The sequence below is a fragment of the Aquila chrysaetos genome, chromosome 9 (assembly GCF_900496995.4).
Source record: "Aquila chrysaetos chrysaetos chromosome 9, bAquChr1.4, whole genome shotgun sequence".
Lineage (NCBI taxonomy): Eukaryota > Metazoa > Chordata > Aves > Accipitriformes > Accipitridae > Aquila > Aquila chrysaetos.
The window spans coordinates 2,788,470-2,801,358 of NC_044012.1; the positions used below are offsets into that span (position 1 = coordinate 2,788,470).

The following is a 12,889-nucleotide window of genomic DNA, read 5'->3' on the forward strand; positions in this document are numbered from 1 at the left end:
ATGGCAAACATTCCGAGTTTCTGGTACTAAACTTAAATGTTGTGGTTGCCTGTCACCCTGAATCTCTCGGGTATTGATCCTGGTGTCGGTGGTTCGCCGTCACTAACTCGCTGTTCGTTCATTCAATTGCCAGCAATTAAGCTAGACAGTAACATTTTAAGAGGTGCTGTCGGTAATTAGATATGTTACTGACTGCTTAAGTGCTTTTAGCCTGCTACAAGTTAGGGCGTCAAACTGTCTTCTTGACTGAATTTAACCTCCTTTAAAGTTCAAACTAAGTACCAGCTAAGTGGGTGCATGTGATCAGTTACCACGCTGTAGCTTTTGAGGATGTACGGACTCAGTCAGCAAATACCTGTGTTACTCTTCTATTGGGAAAGACGCCGTATACCTAAAGGCTATGAAAATCCCTATATTGGAGTAGTATCCTAAACAAAGCTGTTTTTGAGGGCTCAGGACAGATTCCGTTAAGCTGAGCATTGAATTTCGGACTAAGACAGAAATGTATGCTCGGTCTTCCCCTGAATTCAGATTTCCTTCCAATTTCATGTTTCTTTGACTACAGCTGCCTTAATTGTAAAATTTAGATGAGTATTACTAAACTTCATATTTCTCTTAATCTTCCCTTCCTATGTCTTTAAACAGTGCTTGTTCCCCTGCTTTAAGGGGAAAGAACAAGGTATGGGAATGCCTCTTTATTGGGTTTAAACCTCTATGTGCATAAAATATAGATGGAAAGAATATTTCACACACAGTGTAGAAGGGTGTAATTAAAACCAGAAAAAGCTTCCTTTCAGATACTGAACTACTTGCAACTTCACTTATTCAAAACGATGCATGGACATCTTTGAAAGGAAAGACTGTAAATCACATACAAGTTTTCTGCAAATAAGATGAGCAAAAAAAAAAAAGATAAGATTACACAGGCAGGAACATTTTTTAGAGTATGCATTCAAAGCTTCACAAATAGTGTGCGACTTATGTAGCTGAAAAACTCCAGCACTATTTATGTCAATCTAAGATGGACGAAGAATCCATCCTACCATTTTTTGTGCCAGTAGTAAGGCATACAGGACAGTCAATTGATGATTGTTTTTTTTTCTTTTGAACTCATTGAAGGGTTTGTCTCTTTAAAAATACATTTTTTTAAGAAACTGGTGTTGAAGAATACTGGTCACTAAGTACAGAATAGTTGAGAGGGAACAAAAAAGGTGACTGCTTTCACAGTCTCTTGAATATGCATTTTGTTTGAACAGATGCAGATTTCCTTTTTCAAGACTGTTAAATTTTTTCAATGTTGATAGCTGGATAATTTTGCTACTTTTAGAGTAAGCAGTTGGCTTAAAACAGGAGTTGGATGAAGCAAGTGGAAAAAACAATGTCTTTCTCCAGCCCTGTTTAAATATGCACAAATAAATTCCAACACTGTGGACTTAGATCTTGTGATGTTACCAAGTTGTGTTGTGACAATACTTGTGTTGTAACATCACCTAGAAAAAAAACAATGCAGATGTCAAGAGAAAGTGAGCTGCACTGGGCAACTGCCTGCCAAGAGTCCTGCACTCTTCGTCCTCTTCAGAATTGGAGGAGAACTTCTTCCCCAGTGCCAGCACTTTCTCATCACTCTTGTTGCTTTACTACAGCTTGAGCTACACTAAACTGGTACTTGAAGTCAGCGCTGTGTGTCAAATTGTATGAATGCTGCTCCCAGATTCTCAAGCGCAAACCTCTTTGACCTCATCCTTAGAAAATGAGCTGGAGAAGTGGTCACCATTTGAGGTCCTGAGAAACTTTTGGAAGCTGGAATGGAGTGGATGTGTAATGGCATGCAAATAGGGAGCTCTTTGTGAACAGGGCTATCTTTCAGCGTTTCCCTTGTGCTGAGTGTGGGAATAGGGACTGATGCTTGTGTGGCTACCTGTTTTTCTGTATAACGAGAAGTCCATTACAATTTCTGATGATTTATGTTTAACTTGTTTATTCTGGGAGATGCAACAAAAAAGTTGAACGGTGCCTTTGTTCTCTTTCCAGAAACAAATGGAAATGTGCTGCTTCTGCTTAGTCAGTCCTATTAAAATATGACCCAACTTGATAGTAGCTACAACCTTTTTCCAGAGGCTTGGAGCTTGCAGTCCTCTTTCCACCTCCTATCTCCTTCACATCTTACAGCGAAATCTCTCAAAAATAAATTATGTATAATAGTGAAGAGACTGAACAGTTGATACAAAATTATTGTAAACATTTCATGATTCTTCAAGTTCCTTTGGGGTAGGTGAACACATTTAAAGTTGATTAGTGATGCAAGCCACTGCTTTTTGCTGTTGTCTTTCACTGTCTGCTGCAATTGCTGATTACAGGGAGGCTCAAAACAGCTGCCCATATGCTTTTGCTTTAATTTGTGCTTTTTGAGATTATTCTTGGATTATATGAATCTTAACTTTACAGTAAAAGGTGGCTGTGGCTGCCTTTAAGTAGGTCAGTAATTATTAGATTCATGATTTCTACTTGATAGTACAAAATGAACTTGCCCTAAGTAGGGAGAATGCTGCCCTCTCTACAGCAGACTATTGCTTTAGTCTCTGTAAAGATGATCACTTCTGCCCCTTGTCCTGTATTTTCTTCTGGTTTTGAATGGTGCCAATGCTTGCAGGACTTCAGTTGTGGATTCTTCAAACTTTTTGCTTGTAGAAATAAAATCTAAGGTCGTTGTATAGTTTTTAAAAATTGAAGCCGTGCAAATTGTCTTCAAGTGAAGCGCAGGCATATATCTAAAGAATCAGGTCTTTAAAAATTTTTGTTCCTGGGATTAACTGTAATGGGCTTATTTTTAACTGGAAACGATGCAACTGAGTTTTCAGGCTGGTTTTGCACCTTAAGATGCCTCTTCAGCTGTCTTTTATACCTTTGCCACAAAGAAGCTAGAATGGTTTTCTGGCCAGCACTCAGAGCCTAGCATCTGAAGGCTCATTTCTGTGCTGATGTATAGTGCTTAGAGCTGCAAACTGCTGCTCTCTTTGTAGAGGAGGGGGAGCTGGAAGCATCAGGGCACATGAAAACCAGTAGCCAAATGTCTCCTGCTGTGTGTGGTGTGTACGCATCCAGGTGCTTTGATAGGCAAATTGCCACTACTGAATTTGTGACCCACAGAGAGGGGAGAAATGTCTCAAAATTGTCTCCCAACATCTTGAACCACCCATTCAGACTTCTCTTCTGTACAACTTTTGACAACGAACATCTCTTTTCGCTGTGGGTGAAAACTTAATGTTTTTATTCATTCTTGGTTGCTTTGAGGCTGTAGTGATGCTGTCTCTACAGAATGCCTTAGGGTTATGTTTTGTAGGTAATGACATACCAGGACCTACTTGGATACTGGCACTCATCTAGACATAATATGAATCTCTGCATGGGCTGACTTCTTTTCTTAAGAAGTCTACGTGTGTTAGTAGCACTGAGGACATAACTTCCAGAACTAGAGGAGAAGTTATTCATGAATCTGTCACCTTGTATTTCTTGGAGTTGTTTCATCTACTCACTGAGATCCTTCTGTAAAAACAGGGAAATAAGATAATGCTTTGGCTACTTAGCGCCTGCTCTGCTAGCTGACTGACAAGAGCTCTTTGCTGCAGTTAGTGTGATGATCTGGTTGTAGCTTCAGCTGCAGAACCAGGGTCATAAATAGTAGGTCTGACTACAGTTTGTTTGCAGCTGAAAGGAAATAAGAGTCAGTGACACTGTAGTTATGTGGCTGTTTCAGGTTGATATCTTGTGAATGGGAAAAAGGGCTCTTGCCTAGTCAGCTTCCAAATACTGCACCAATGGCTATTTCAAGTTTATAGCATAAGATGCTATTTTTCACCCGTGCTAATTCCATAGGCTCATCTAAAACTTAGAAATAACTGAAGACTGTGTATTAGGAGCTGTGTAGAGCTGATGTTCTAAGGGGTCCATTTCAAATACCTTCACTTTTCTGCACTGTTTGCTACAGGTGATTGAAGTTATATATTCCACCTTCAGAAATATTCAGAGATTTTTATTTCATCTGTGGAACGATGAGTTGGAAAAAGCTATTACTTGTTGGGTTGAAACTGAGTCCTTAAGTCCTCACAGAGTAAGCAATCTAGCTATTAAGTGATCTATGTCAGCTGCCATTATGGCTTATATACTAGCTTTGTAGGGATAGAATAAATCATGAAAAACCTAATTTTTAGCCTCCTAAGCCACTGAAGGTATTTCATAGCTTTAGTAGATTACCATGTTAATAGCAGTTGCTAGCTAGGATTAGAGTTGTTTACTCACTGATATCAGTAGTTGCTATCTCAGGAATGATCTCATTTTTCAAAAACACATGAAACTAGCCTTGGGAGCTCTAGGGGCAGGTCTTGTAGCTTCCAGCTAGTGACATGTGCTAATCTTTGCATGTCCTTTTAGTATTCTGGGTACTTGAGGCAACATGGATTACACATGCCTCTTGATGTTCCAGTTAAGAAATGTGAGGCTTCCAGTTCTGGCTCATTTCTTACAGATATTCTTGTCTGAAAGTTTTTGTGACTATGATAAAATGGTTCAGTCTCAAACCTGCAGCATTTTTGGAAATTAGCTTAACATACAAAGGAATCATTGGAAGACAATGGTCTCATGTAGTAACAGTATTAATTACCACCAAATTCACTTTGCCTAATCATATGTTATGTGATGAACTTGAACTTAAGAACCTAAATTAGTTTGCTTGGGAAATCGACTGTACATCCAAATATCAGGGACAGAGCAGCCAAAAAAATTTGTGTTGAGCTAATAATGAAGTTGTTTTTTCTGTGAACTGTTTTCCCATTTTTTGTGCAGGCCAAATGAAGTTTTTGTTTTAAGAGTGCATTCCACTTTTAAAATTTACTTTTTTTCCCCTACTAATTACCTTGTAACTGTTAGTTGTAAGTTAAGAAACATTAAAGAAGGCCTCATCTCTTCTGGAATAAAAATGCCTATTGTAAGGTGTTGGACATTTTGAACTGTACCAGACTTCAAACTGTTCTAATTGAATCAATGTACAAGCTGTATGCAGATCCTACTTGGAAAAGCAGAGCCAGCAGTAGTTAACCACACCTAACAAGCATTCCAGTGTCTAACTTCAAAGGTACTGAACAGCATCCTTGTTTGGAAGTATTTAACCATTTGGTTTAGCTTTTTTTTTAAATGTTTGAATTGCTAAAATTGAGATCCTGTCATCTTTTAGCTGGATACTAGATACAGCACTGCCTCTTTCCAGCAGGGTAGAGCTCTTATTCTTCTGTGGACTCCTCAGTGCTGCAGTACCTGTGATACTTTTAAGTGTGCTCTGGTAAAGGGACATGTATAGTCATCTTCTATATTCAAATACTGCAGTGTTAATTTTACTACTTGCTCTTGAGTCCTTTTTCTCCTAAAAAAAAGCAAATATAGGAATGTTATTCCCAAGAATATAGATAAGAATTTCTGTGAATACACAGAATCTTATTATAGAAATGCTAGATCTAATTTGTCTGTAGAAATGAGAACCATTGTCAGGCTTAAACTAGAATTTGACTTTACTCTTCGGCAAAAGAATCGAAGCAAGTTGAATTGAAATTGTTCCCTATTTAGACTTGAAATGGGTGTTAACTGTAGCAAAGAGATGTTGATGTGGTCCAGATCTGTATTTCTTTGTATGGGTTTTGTAGTGAGCAAACATCTAAATTCCTTGCTCTTGCTTTATGCTAAAATAGAATTTTTCCTTTGGTCCCATTGGTATGATTATCCAATAATAAGCATTGGAAGGTATAAACTTTTTAACAGGTGTTCTGGCCAGTATAGAGTTGCAGGATTTTTGTAAATAGCTGAAGTGGTCCAGAAATAATAAGATCAATTACTTAAGAGTAAGATTTTTGCTTTTAAAGATCTGCCAAGTCGTGACGATAAATAGTGAAAGCAAACATTTTTCATGCATATTATGAGTTCTTTTCCAGTGTCGTCTTTTTTCCACCATAAGTAGTTTTATTACACTCAAGCTGTTACTTAAGTGGGTATTGAGGAGGGGAGGAGGGAGAAATACAATTCAGTGAATTTGTGACTTGTCGGATAACTTCTGAAAACCTTGTTAATATGTGAATTGTTGCAGTAGAGACCGGAGTGGCAACGAACCATTCTACCAGGGAAAGGCTTATGGTATCATTGCTTGGATTATACTTCAGCAGATTTTAGAATTGTTTCTTTGACTATCTGTTTACCTCCCACATGTATGTACTGGCCCTGTGGGGGCAGTTTCCCACCCACGTGGTGGCTCTAAAGTCAACATAATATTAACATTTTAAAGGCAGATGTCATTAAAGGCTTGTGTAGCAGATAGGACCATGCTACACTTTGAATTCTCTCTCGGGAAGTGTAAGGTAATCTTCCCTTCTGGTGGCTATGCTTTTAGCTTTTGGTGGCATTCAGGTGAAGAAACGGGAATATACTTGTACATCAGTTCTGGGATATAGAGCAGTAGTATCTCTTTCAAGGTCTGGTTATAAGCAGTTACCTGTTTTGATTTCGAGGTGTTTTTAATGACTGGTTTGTAAAATTCAGATTTGATTTCTTTAGTTTGAAGGAAAAATATCTTTCTTGTCATCTGTCTCTTGAAATATGCCTGGTGCACCCGAAGTCTAGAATGAAAGTGCCTTAAATTAGTTCAGTGTGAGTGAACTGGTTGCACTTGAAGCTTGTCCAGTAAGCTATAGTAAGTCATGGAAGATCAGGTAGATGAAAAAGGCTGTTGTTTTGTAGCTTATTTGTATTAATACTTGGGGTTTTTTCCTGTTGCCTTTTATAGAGAGTTTTTCCCTTTAGAGTTCAAACTTGAACTCAGTGTACCTTTTCAGCAGGAAATCCCATGTATTCTGCCTGTTTGGCAAGCTCATATGGTTAACTGTTGGAGACTGTTTAGTGGTGGCAGAAAACATTGCATTAGCTAATACTAAAGAATTCTGAAACTTCTTTGCAGAGCGCAGCTTCACTTGTTTGGTTTGCGGGGTGAGCACACATCTTTGCAAAGACTAGAGTTGCCAGGTGTTTTCAAATGCTTTTTAACTGTCTTGAATGGCAAACATGCAGCGCAATGTAATTAAAGTCCAGTTACCCTGTGGTAGATTTATGTTCCTAGTATTAACAAAGTATTCACAATTCTTCAAGCAAAGGATATTTAGTGGAAATTACTTAGTCTATAAAATACAACCGAGACTTTTTTGGTCTGTCTGCTCTACTGAATTTATAATGGAGCCTTGTAGCAGGAGTGTGATTGTCCCGTAGCATTTAAGTACTACATGCCTCATTTCATTCCAGTAATAGTCTCACAGGACAAAAGTATCTGATCTATTATCCCATTTCACTGTGAATTGCCTCTTCACCCTTTGTGTTCAAAGATGGATACCTTTTTACCGAATTCCTATGAGAATAGGTGTGGGACCTGTTGTAGCTGTTGAGAAATGTGGACACACCTGACTTGATTGCACCTGATGCCTACATCTTTTTTTGGTAGACCTTGGCTCTTGGAACTGCATGAATTTCTAGCACAAACCAAACTCTTCCAGTTGCATTCATGTCCCAGTCCAACAAAGCAACTAAATGTGTAAATTTAAGTGTTGAGAGGTGTTGAGGACTTACTAGGTATGTGAAAAGTTGGGCGTGTCTGTGAGTGTTCCTTAAACATCCCTGTGGAAGAGCTCAGATCTTCGAAAGGAGTAGTTTTTAATTTTGTTCTTCTAGTGGGAGAACAGTCAGGTATTCACATATATGAGAAAATGCAGAACTGGTGCCTGAGGCTATGGTTTCACAAGCAGCTGGACAGACTAATGACTTTTTGCTACTAAGAAGATGTTTGCTTAGTCTTGCTCCTCCTGGTTTTGTAGTCTCAGTGGGCTTTGAGTTTCAGGTCCTTGCATTGGTTGCTCTTGTTTCTGGCTCAGACTTGGCCTACTGAACAGTCTCGTGTATCAGTAGACTGACATCTAAGTGTTAGCAATGCATTTTTTTCAAATTATTTGGGAACCTGAGTTATGTCCCTGTGTTGGGAAATAGCACCTTATCTGCCTAAGCATGCAAGGGCTGTATCCTTGCCATCAAGCTTCTGCTGGAGCATTTTTGCAAACAGGATTGCACTGCATTAAAGACCTTGGTGTTAACCTCAAAATAAGCTGCTGTTAATACTCACTAATATGAAACTGGCAGGAGTGAATAGAGTTGACTGGGTTTCCCCCCCGCCCCCAGACTTCAGTACTCCAATTCCCGAGTGCACTCTTACATGTTATCTGCATCAGCCTCAAGCGTGGAGGCCAGTTTACGATTATGAAAAACATTTTTTAATGGAGACTTCCAAAGCAAGTATTGGCAGAAGCATTTATCTGTGGGACTTTCCCAGTATATCATTGGCCACTTTTGAAAACTGAACATCATGTGAAAAAGTTTTCCTGTGTGATCAGTGGCGGAATATGTTCATGTGGCTTTTACCTGCAGCCCTAGTATCTCACTTAACTGACTCATTGCTTTTATATTTTGTTCACTTTTCCTGTGTAATGCATGACCCAAATTTCATATCTAACTAGGTATAGAAATCAGTATATTATTCCCTCGGATCCTGTATCGTTGTTTCCTTAAATTATAAGTCATGTTACACTTCAGGTAGAAAGCTATGTTGAGTTTTAGTATTGGTTCCACTTCAAACGAACTCAGCAAATATTTGGCTATTAAACCATGTATTTTCTGTGTTCTGTTTAGTTATTTTTAAAAGGAACATATAGTTGCTGTTTTGGTAAATTCTTACCACGTTAAGATTGCCTTCTATCAGTCCTGTTATTCTTATGAAAGACTTTGCTATATTAAATGTTAGGCATTGACCCTGGGGAGAAAAGCTAACAGTTACTGAATCTGGCTTCACAAATTTACCATTTTCTATATTGACTTCCACTGTCTTGGATAGTGGCAGAGCCAATTCAGGTAGAAAGAGAAACATCCCCTGTTGAAGTAACTGCTCCCGGTGATTTTGTTGTGTGCTTTTTATTTTTATTTTTCTATGTGCTTTTTGGTGGATCAAGGGTTTTGGAGAGCTTTCTAGAACTTTTTTTGCTGTCCCAAGAAGATACGTGCCTGTTAGTACATCTCTGTTGCGAGAAGAAAATCACTGCACTCTGCTGAAAAAAATGTTACTGTTTGCTGGCAGGTGAAAAGGGAAAAATGTGGTGGTAATGGCTGAAATTCTAGCAATGATTTCTGATGCCTTGACATTTTTGTCCTTGACCCCTGAGTCAAAGCAATTGTTTCTCTTGCTGGTTAACTCCTGGGGTGCAGGGCTTCAGGGTGGCATTCTGTGATCCTTCTGTCTAGCCCTTGTTGGGAAGGATGTGCTTTTCAGTAGTTGATACCAGTTTTGATACTGTCTTTATTACTATGGAGAATCAGGCACAGAAGAACTCGGGCTGAGCCTCAGTTAGTCATTATGTAGCGAAGAATTTTCTTTATTTCCAGTTATGTCTACTACTTTAACTTAAAATTCAAGAGACAAGTTAGGTTTTAATCTGGAAGATCAGAAGTTCATCTGTGAGCCAGATGCTTTGCTATAGACGGAGTAGATGCAATATTAAAGTTGAGTAAAAATGGTTTAAGAATCTCTTCTGCACCCATTTGAGTGGTGCATCTTCTAGAGTCATTGAATAAACCTACAGGCCACTCTGATGTTAAAGCAATTTATGAACAATCTAATGAAACTGGATAGGTGCAACAGAGGGCTTCCCTTCTCCCTGGCCCTCTAGAAAATGCTGTGCAAAGGGTAAGATTAGGCATGGTGAAGAATATTGCTTTAACTCTCTGGGGTTGCTGTTGTATTTGATTACTCTTCATGGACTGCTTCTGCTGATGTTTTCAAGTAACTTCAGTTGAAAAGTCCAAAGTCTTCTGTTAATGCCTGGTGCTGTACCCTCTTAGACCTTGAATGATTCATGATTTTTTTCTGCATTTATAAAATGTCACTCCTGTGGTTTGTTATGATATATAGCCTGAACATTTCTGGTTTCTGTGATGCCAGCTTATCTGCCTTTACTGTGGACCGTTACTGCTTTAGAAAATAAGCCTTTAGCAGTTCTTGAAAGGCAGATGCTTATTCTTTAATGGCACTTTGGCTTTCTTCAGAGGTGTTGCAGTTACTAAAAGGTCCAAAGCAATTTGCTTACCACTTCTCAGAAGCGTTATCTCACTGGAATGCCTTGTTCTTTTTTCGGAATCTGGTGACTACTTATTAGTAGTTGTTTGTGCTGAGCCCAAACTAGTGATTAACAGTAGTGTTCAGATATGATGAACATTCCTCCCAGAATTTACCTGACACTGAGTTTCTACAGTTGAATTTGAACAAGTCCTTTCTGGGTATCTACTGTTAAGCTTTTGCCAGTGTTTATCCCAAACCTCCCAGGACGGTATCTTTTGCAGTTCATAGCTGATGGGTTATTGTTCCTCTGTTTTGCTTGGCCTCAAATTAAAATAAAAAAGGCTGTAACTATTTTGGAAATGAAACTTTGATTTGCAGAACATTTTTCATTATTTTACTTTTCCTAAACAAATCCAAACCTTTGCAGTATTGGTATGTTTAAGTCAGTGGAAAAAATTATTTAAAATTTGGAATGAAAGCTTTAAGCAGTCAGATTCGCTGGTTATAACACCAGTCAGCTCACTAACAAAGCACTCCATTTGGAACTAATCAGAGCTTTGTGATTTTTCTAGGCCAATTTGAAACTGCTTTGCTTTGATGTGTGACTGAATCAGATAGTATATGAACTCAGTCAGTCAAGACATATGGGCTAAATTAATCTTTACCAAGTATATAAAAATTAAATCTTTATGGAAAGAATTGGAGGTTATATATAAACAAAATGCAAATTTTAAACTGCAGACGATGCTTATTGTAAGGATAGTGGAGAGAAGGGAATACAAGATAGGAGGCAATATATTGCAACAAACTGCTTGTTTAGAGATTTTTCTGAAACCATGTGACTATGTTCTTACTCAATTTCAAGTATTGTAAGCGTTTATATTTGCTGATTGTTCTGACTACTTGGAACCTGGATGTTTAGGATAACATAGTCTTGCCTGAATCTAATTTTCTAGCTTGCTCTGTTACTTGGTTGCTCTTCTGAAATCTCCCCATTGCCAGGAGGATGGTGGTGTCATTGCTCAGTTTGCTGGAACTTCCTCTCAGCAGCAATCCACTGGAGTGAGAGTTTAATGAGCTCCAGGAGAGAGATGTGTGAGATAAGCTTTGGTAAAGACTGACTCTGGCAAGGAGACTTAAACTATTCCCCACCCTCCCCCCAAGCTTACAGTTTAATGGCTAGTCTTTCTAATGCGAAAGCTTGATATTAAGTTTTTGTTATTGGTGGAAAGCTGTGCTGAAGCAGCATACAAGTAAACTTTATTTTTTGATGAAAAAGTAGACTTAACAGTGCTGAAAAGGAAAGCAGGTATTTGTAATCCTGCTTTCTTCTGACACTGGTCTGTCTTTCTGGATTTATTTCTTTGCACGTATCAGCTTTTTTTATGGATGTGAGGTATACCAAGTATTTCACTTGTGCTACTGCCTTAAACTGCATATAAATCTATAAATGTCAGTCTTAAAATGGAGCTTACAATAGGTAATTGTATAGAGTAGGGATGTGCTATTTTTGACTTGCATTGTGTATTCTGATGGATGTCAATATGTAAGGCTAATGGTAGGGTGAGCAAAGTATTGTTTTAAGCGTAAATTGTCCTAACTCATGGCACTGTCTCAAGTAATCAGGGTCTGAGTGAGCCTTTTTCCTTACAGGGACCTGTAGTCTCTGGTATTAGTTACCATGAATAAAGGATAGCTTCTTTTGTTATGTTGAGATGCACATTTTCTCCTGTGACTTGTGAAAGGCTAAAATCCATGTTAAATTCTAATTACAGCTCTCCATACCAGGATTTCACGTTGATTCAAAGTGTGGCAATTGAAATTCAAGTAATGCATTAGTTAGTGTGAGTGCTTTTGTTTGTCTTAACTACTTCTTTAAAGCACACTTTCCTCTTTAAGATACTTAAACCCTTGTGTTCAGTACTGCTAACATAATTGTTCATCCACTTCTGCTTCTCATTACCTAGAAAACAAGAGAGTAATTGCCTTGCTTATGAGGCAGGCGCTGAATGTTATACTACAAGTAATAGGTGTTTTTATGTGTTGCTGCATAATTGTGAATGCTCTTGTGGACAGCAAGCTGAAGTGGGCAGTGTTCAATTCTGCTTTTTCTAATGACTGTTTCTGTAGTTTTAAGTAACAGTGAAAATATGTTTTCTTATGCTAAATGCAGTTTAGAAGGTACATATTAGGCCATGAAGTCTGTTTTGATGATGCAGCCTTCTGCTTGGGTGTTTTTAGTGTGCAATTTTTCACTGAAATATGATCATGATAGCAGGCTTTTAAATGGCAAAGACAAGAAAATTAGTTTTTTGCTAAATTGGAATTCATTCCTTGTAATCTGTGTGAAAATACCTTGAAAAGCCTTGAATCTGCATCTGTGTGGATAGGTGACATGACATAAAAATGATATTTTTTCCGAAGAGCCCTCTTCCCCTAGTTTTCTTGTTGAAGAGTTAAGAACTGCAGTGTGGAGAGGTTAAGGGTCTTGCAATATCTCTACAATTGACTGCTGTGTGACTATTGTTTAAAAAAGAATTATACTTTAAGTAGCTTTATAGATTAGCCAAGATAATCTAGATTTGTGAATAGCTGCTGACTAAAACAACTTCCCTGAACTGTTACTTGTGGAATATCAGTAGTAACACCCTTTGGTTTTAAAAGAAGCAAACGTCTCCTAACTGCCTTCAAAGTGGTTCTACTCACACT

At 38.2% G+C, this 12,889-nt stretch overlaps 1 protein-coding gene across 1 annotated transcript in view; it reads left to right on the top strand.

Annotated features, from left to right (window-relative positions):
• The window catches only part of ZCCHC14 (zinc finger CCHC-type containing 14), a 52,833-nt gene that overhangs the window by 1,191 nt on the left and 38,753 nt on the right, over nt 1–12,889 (top strand). The gene's annotated exons all lie outside the window — the stretch shown is intronic.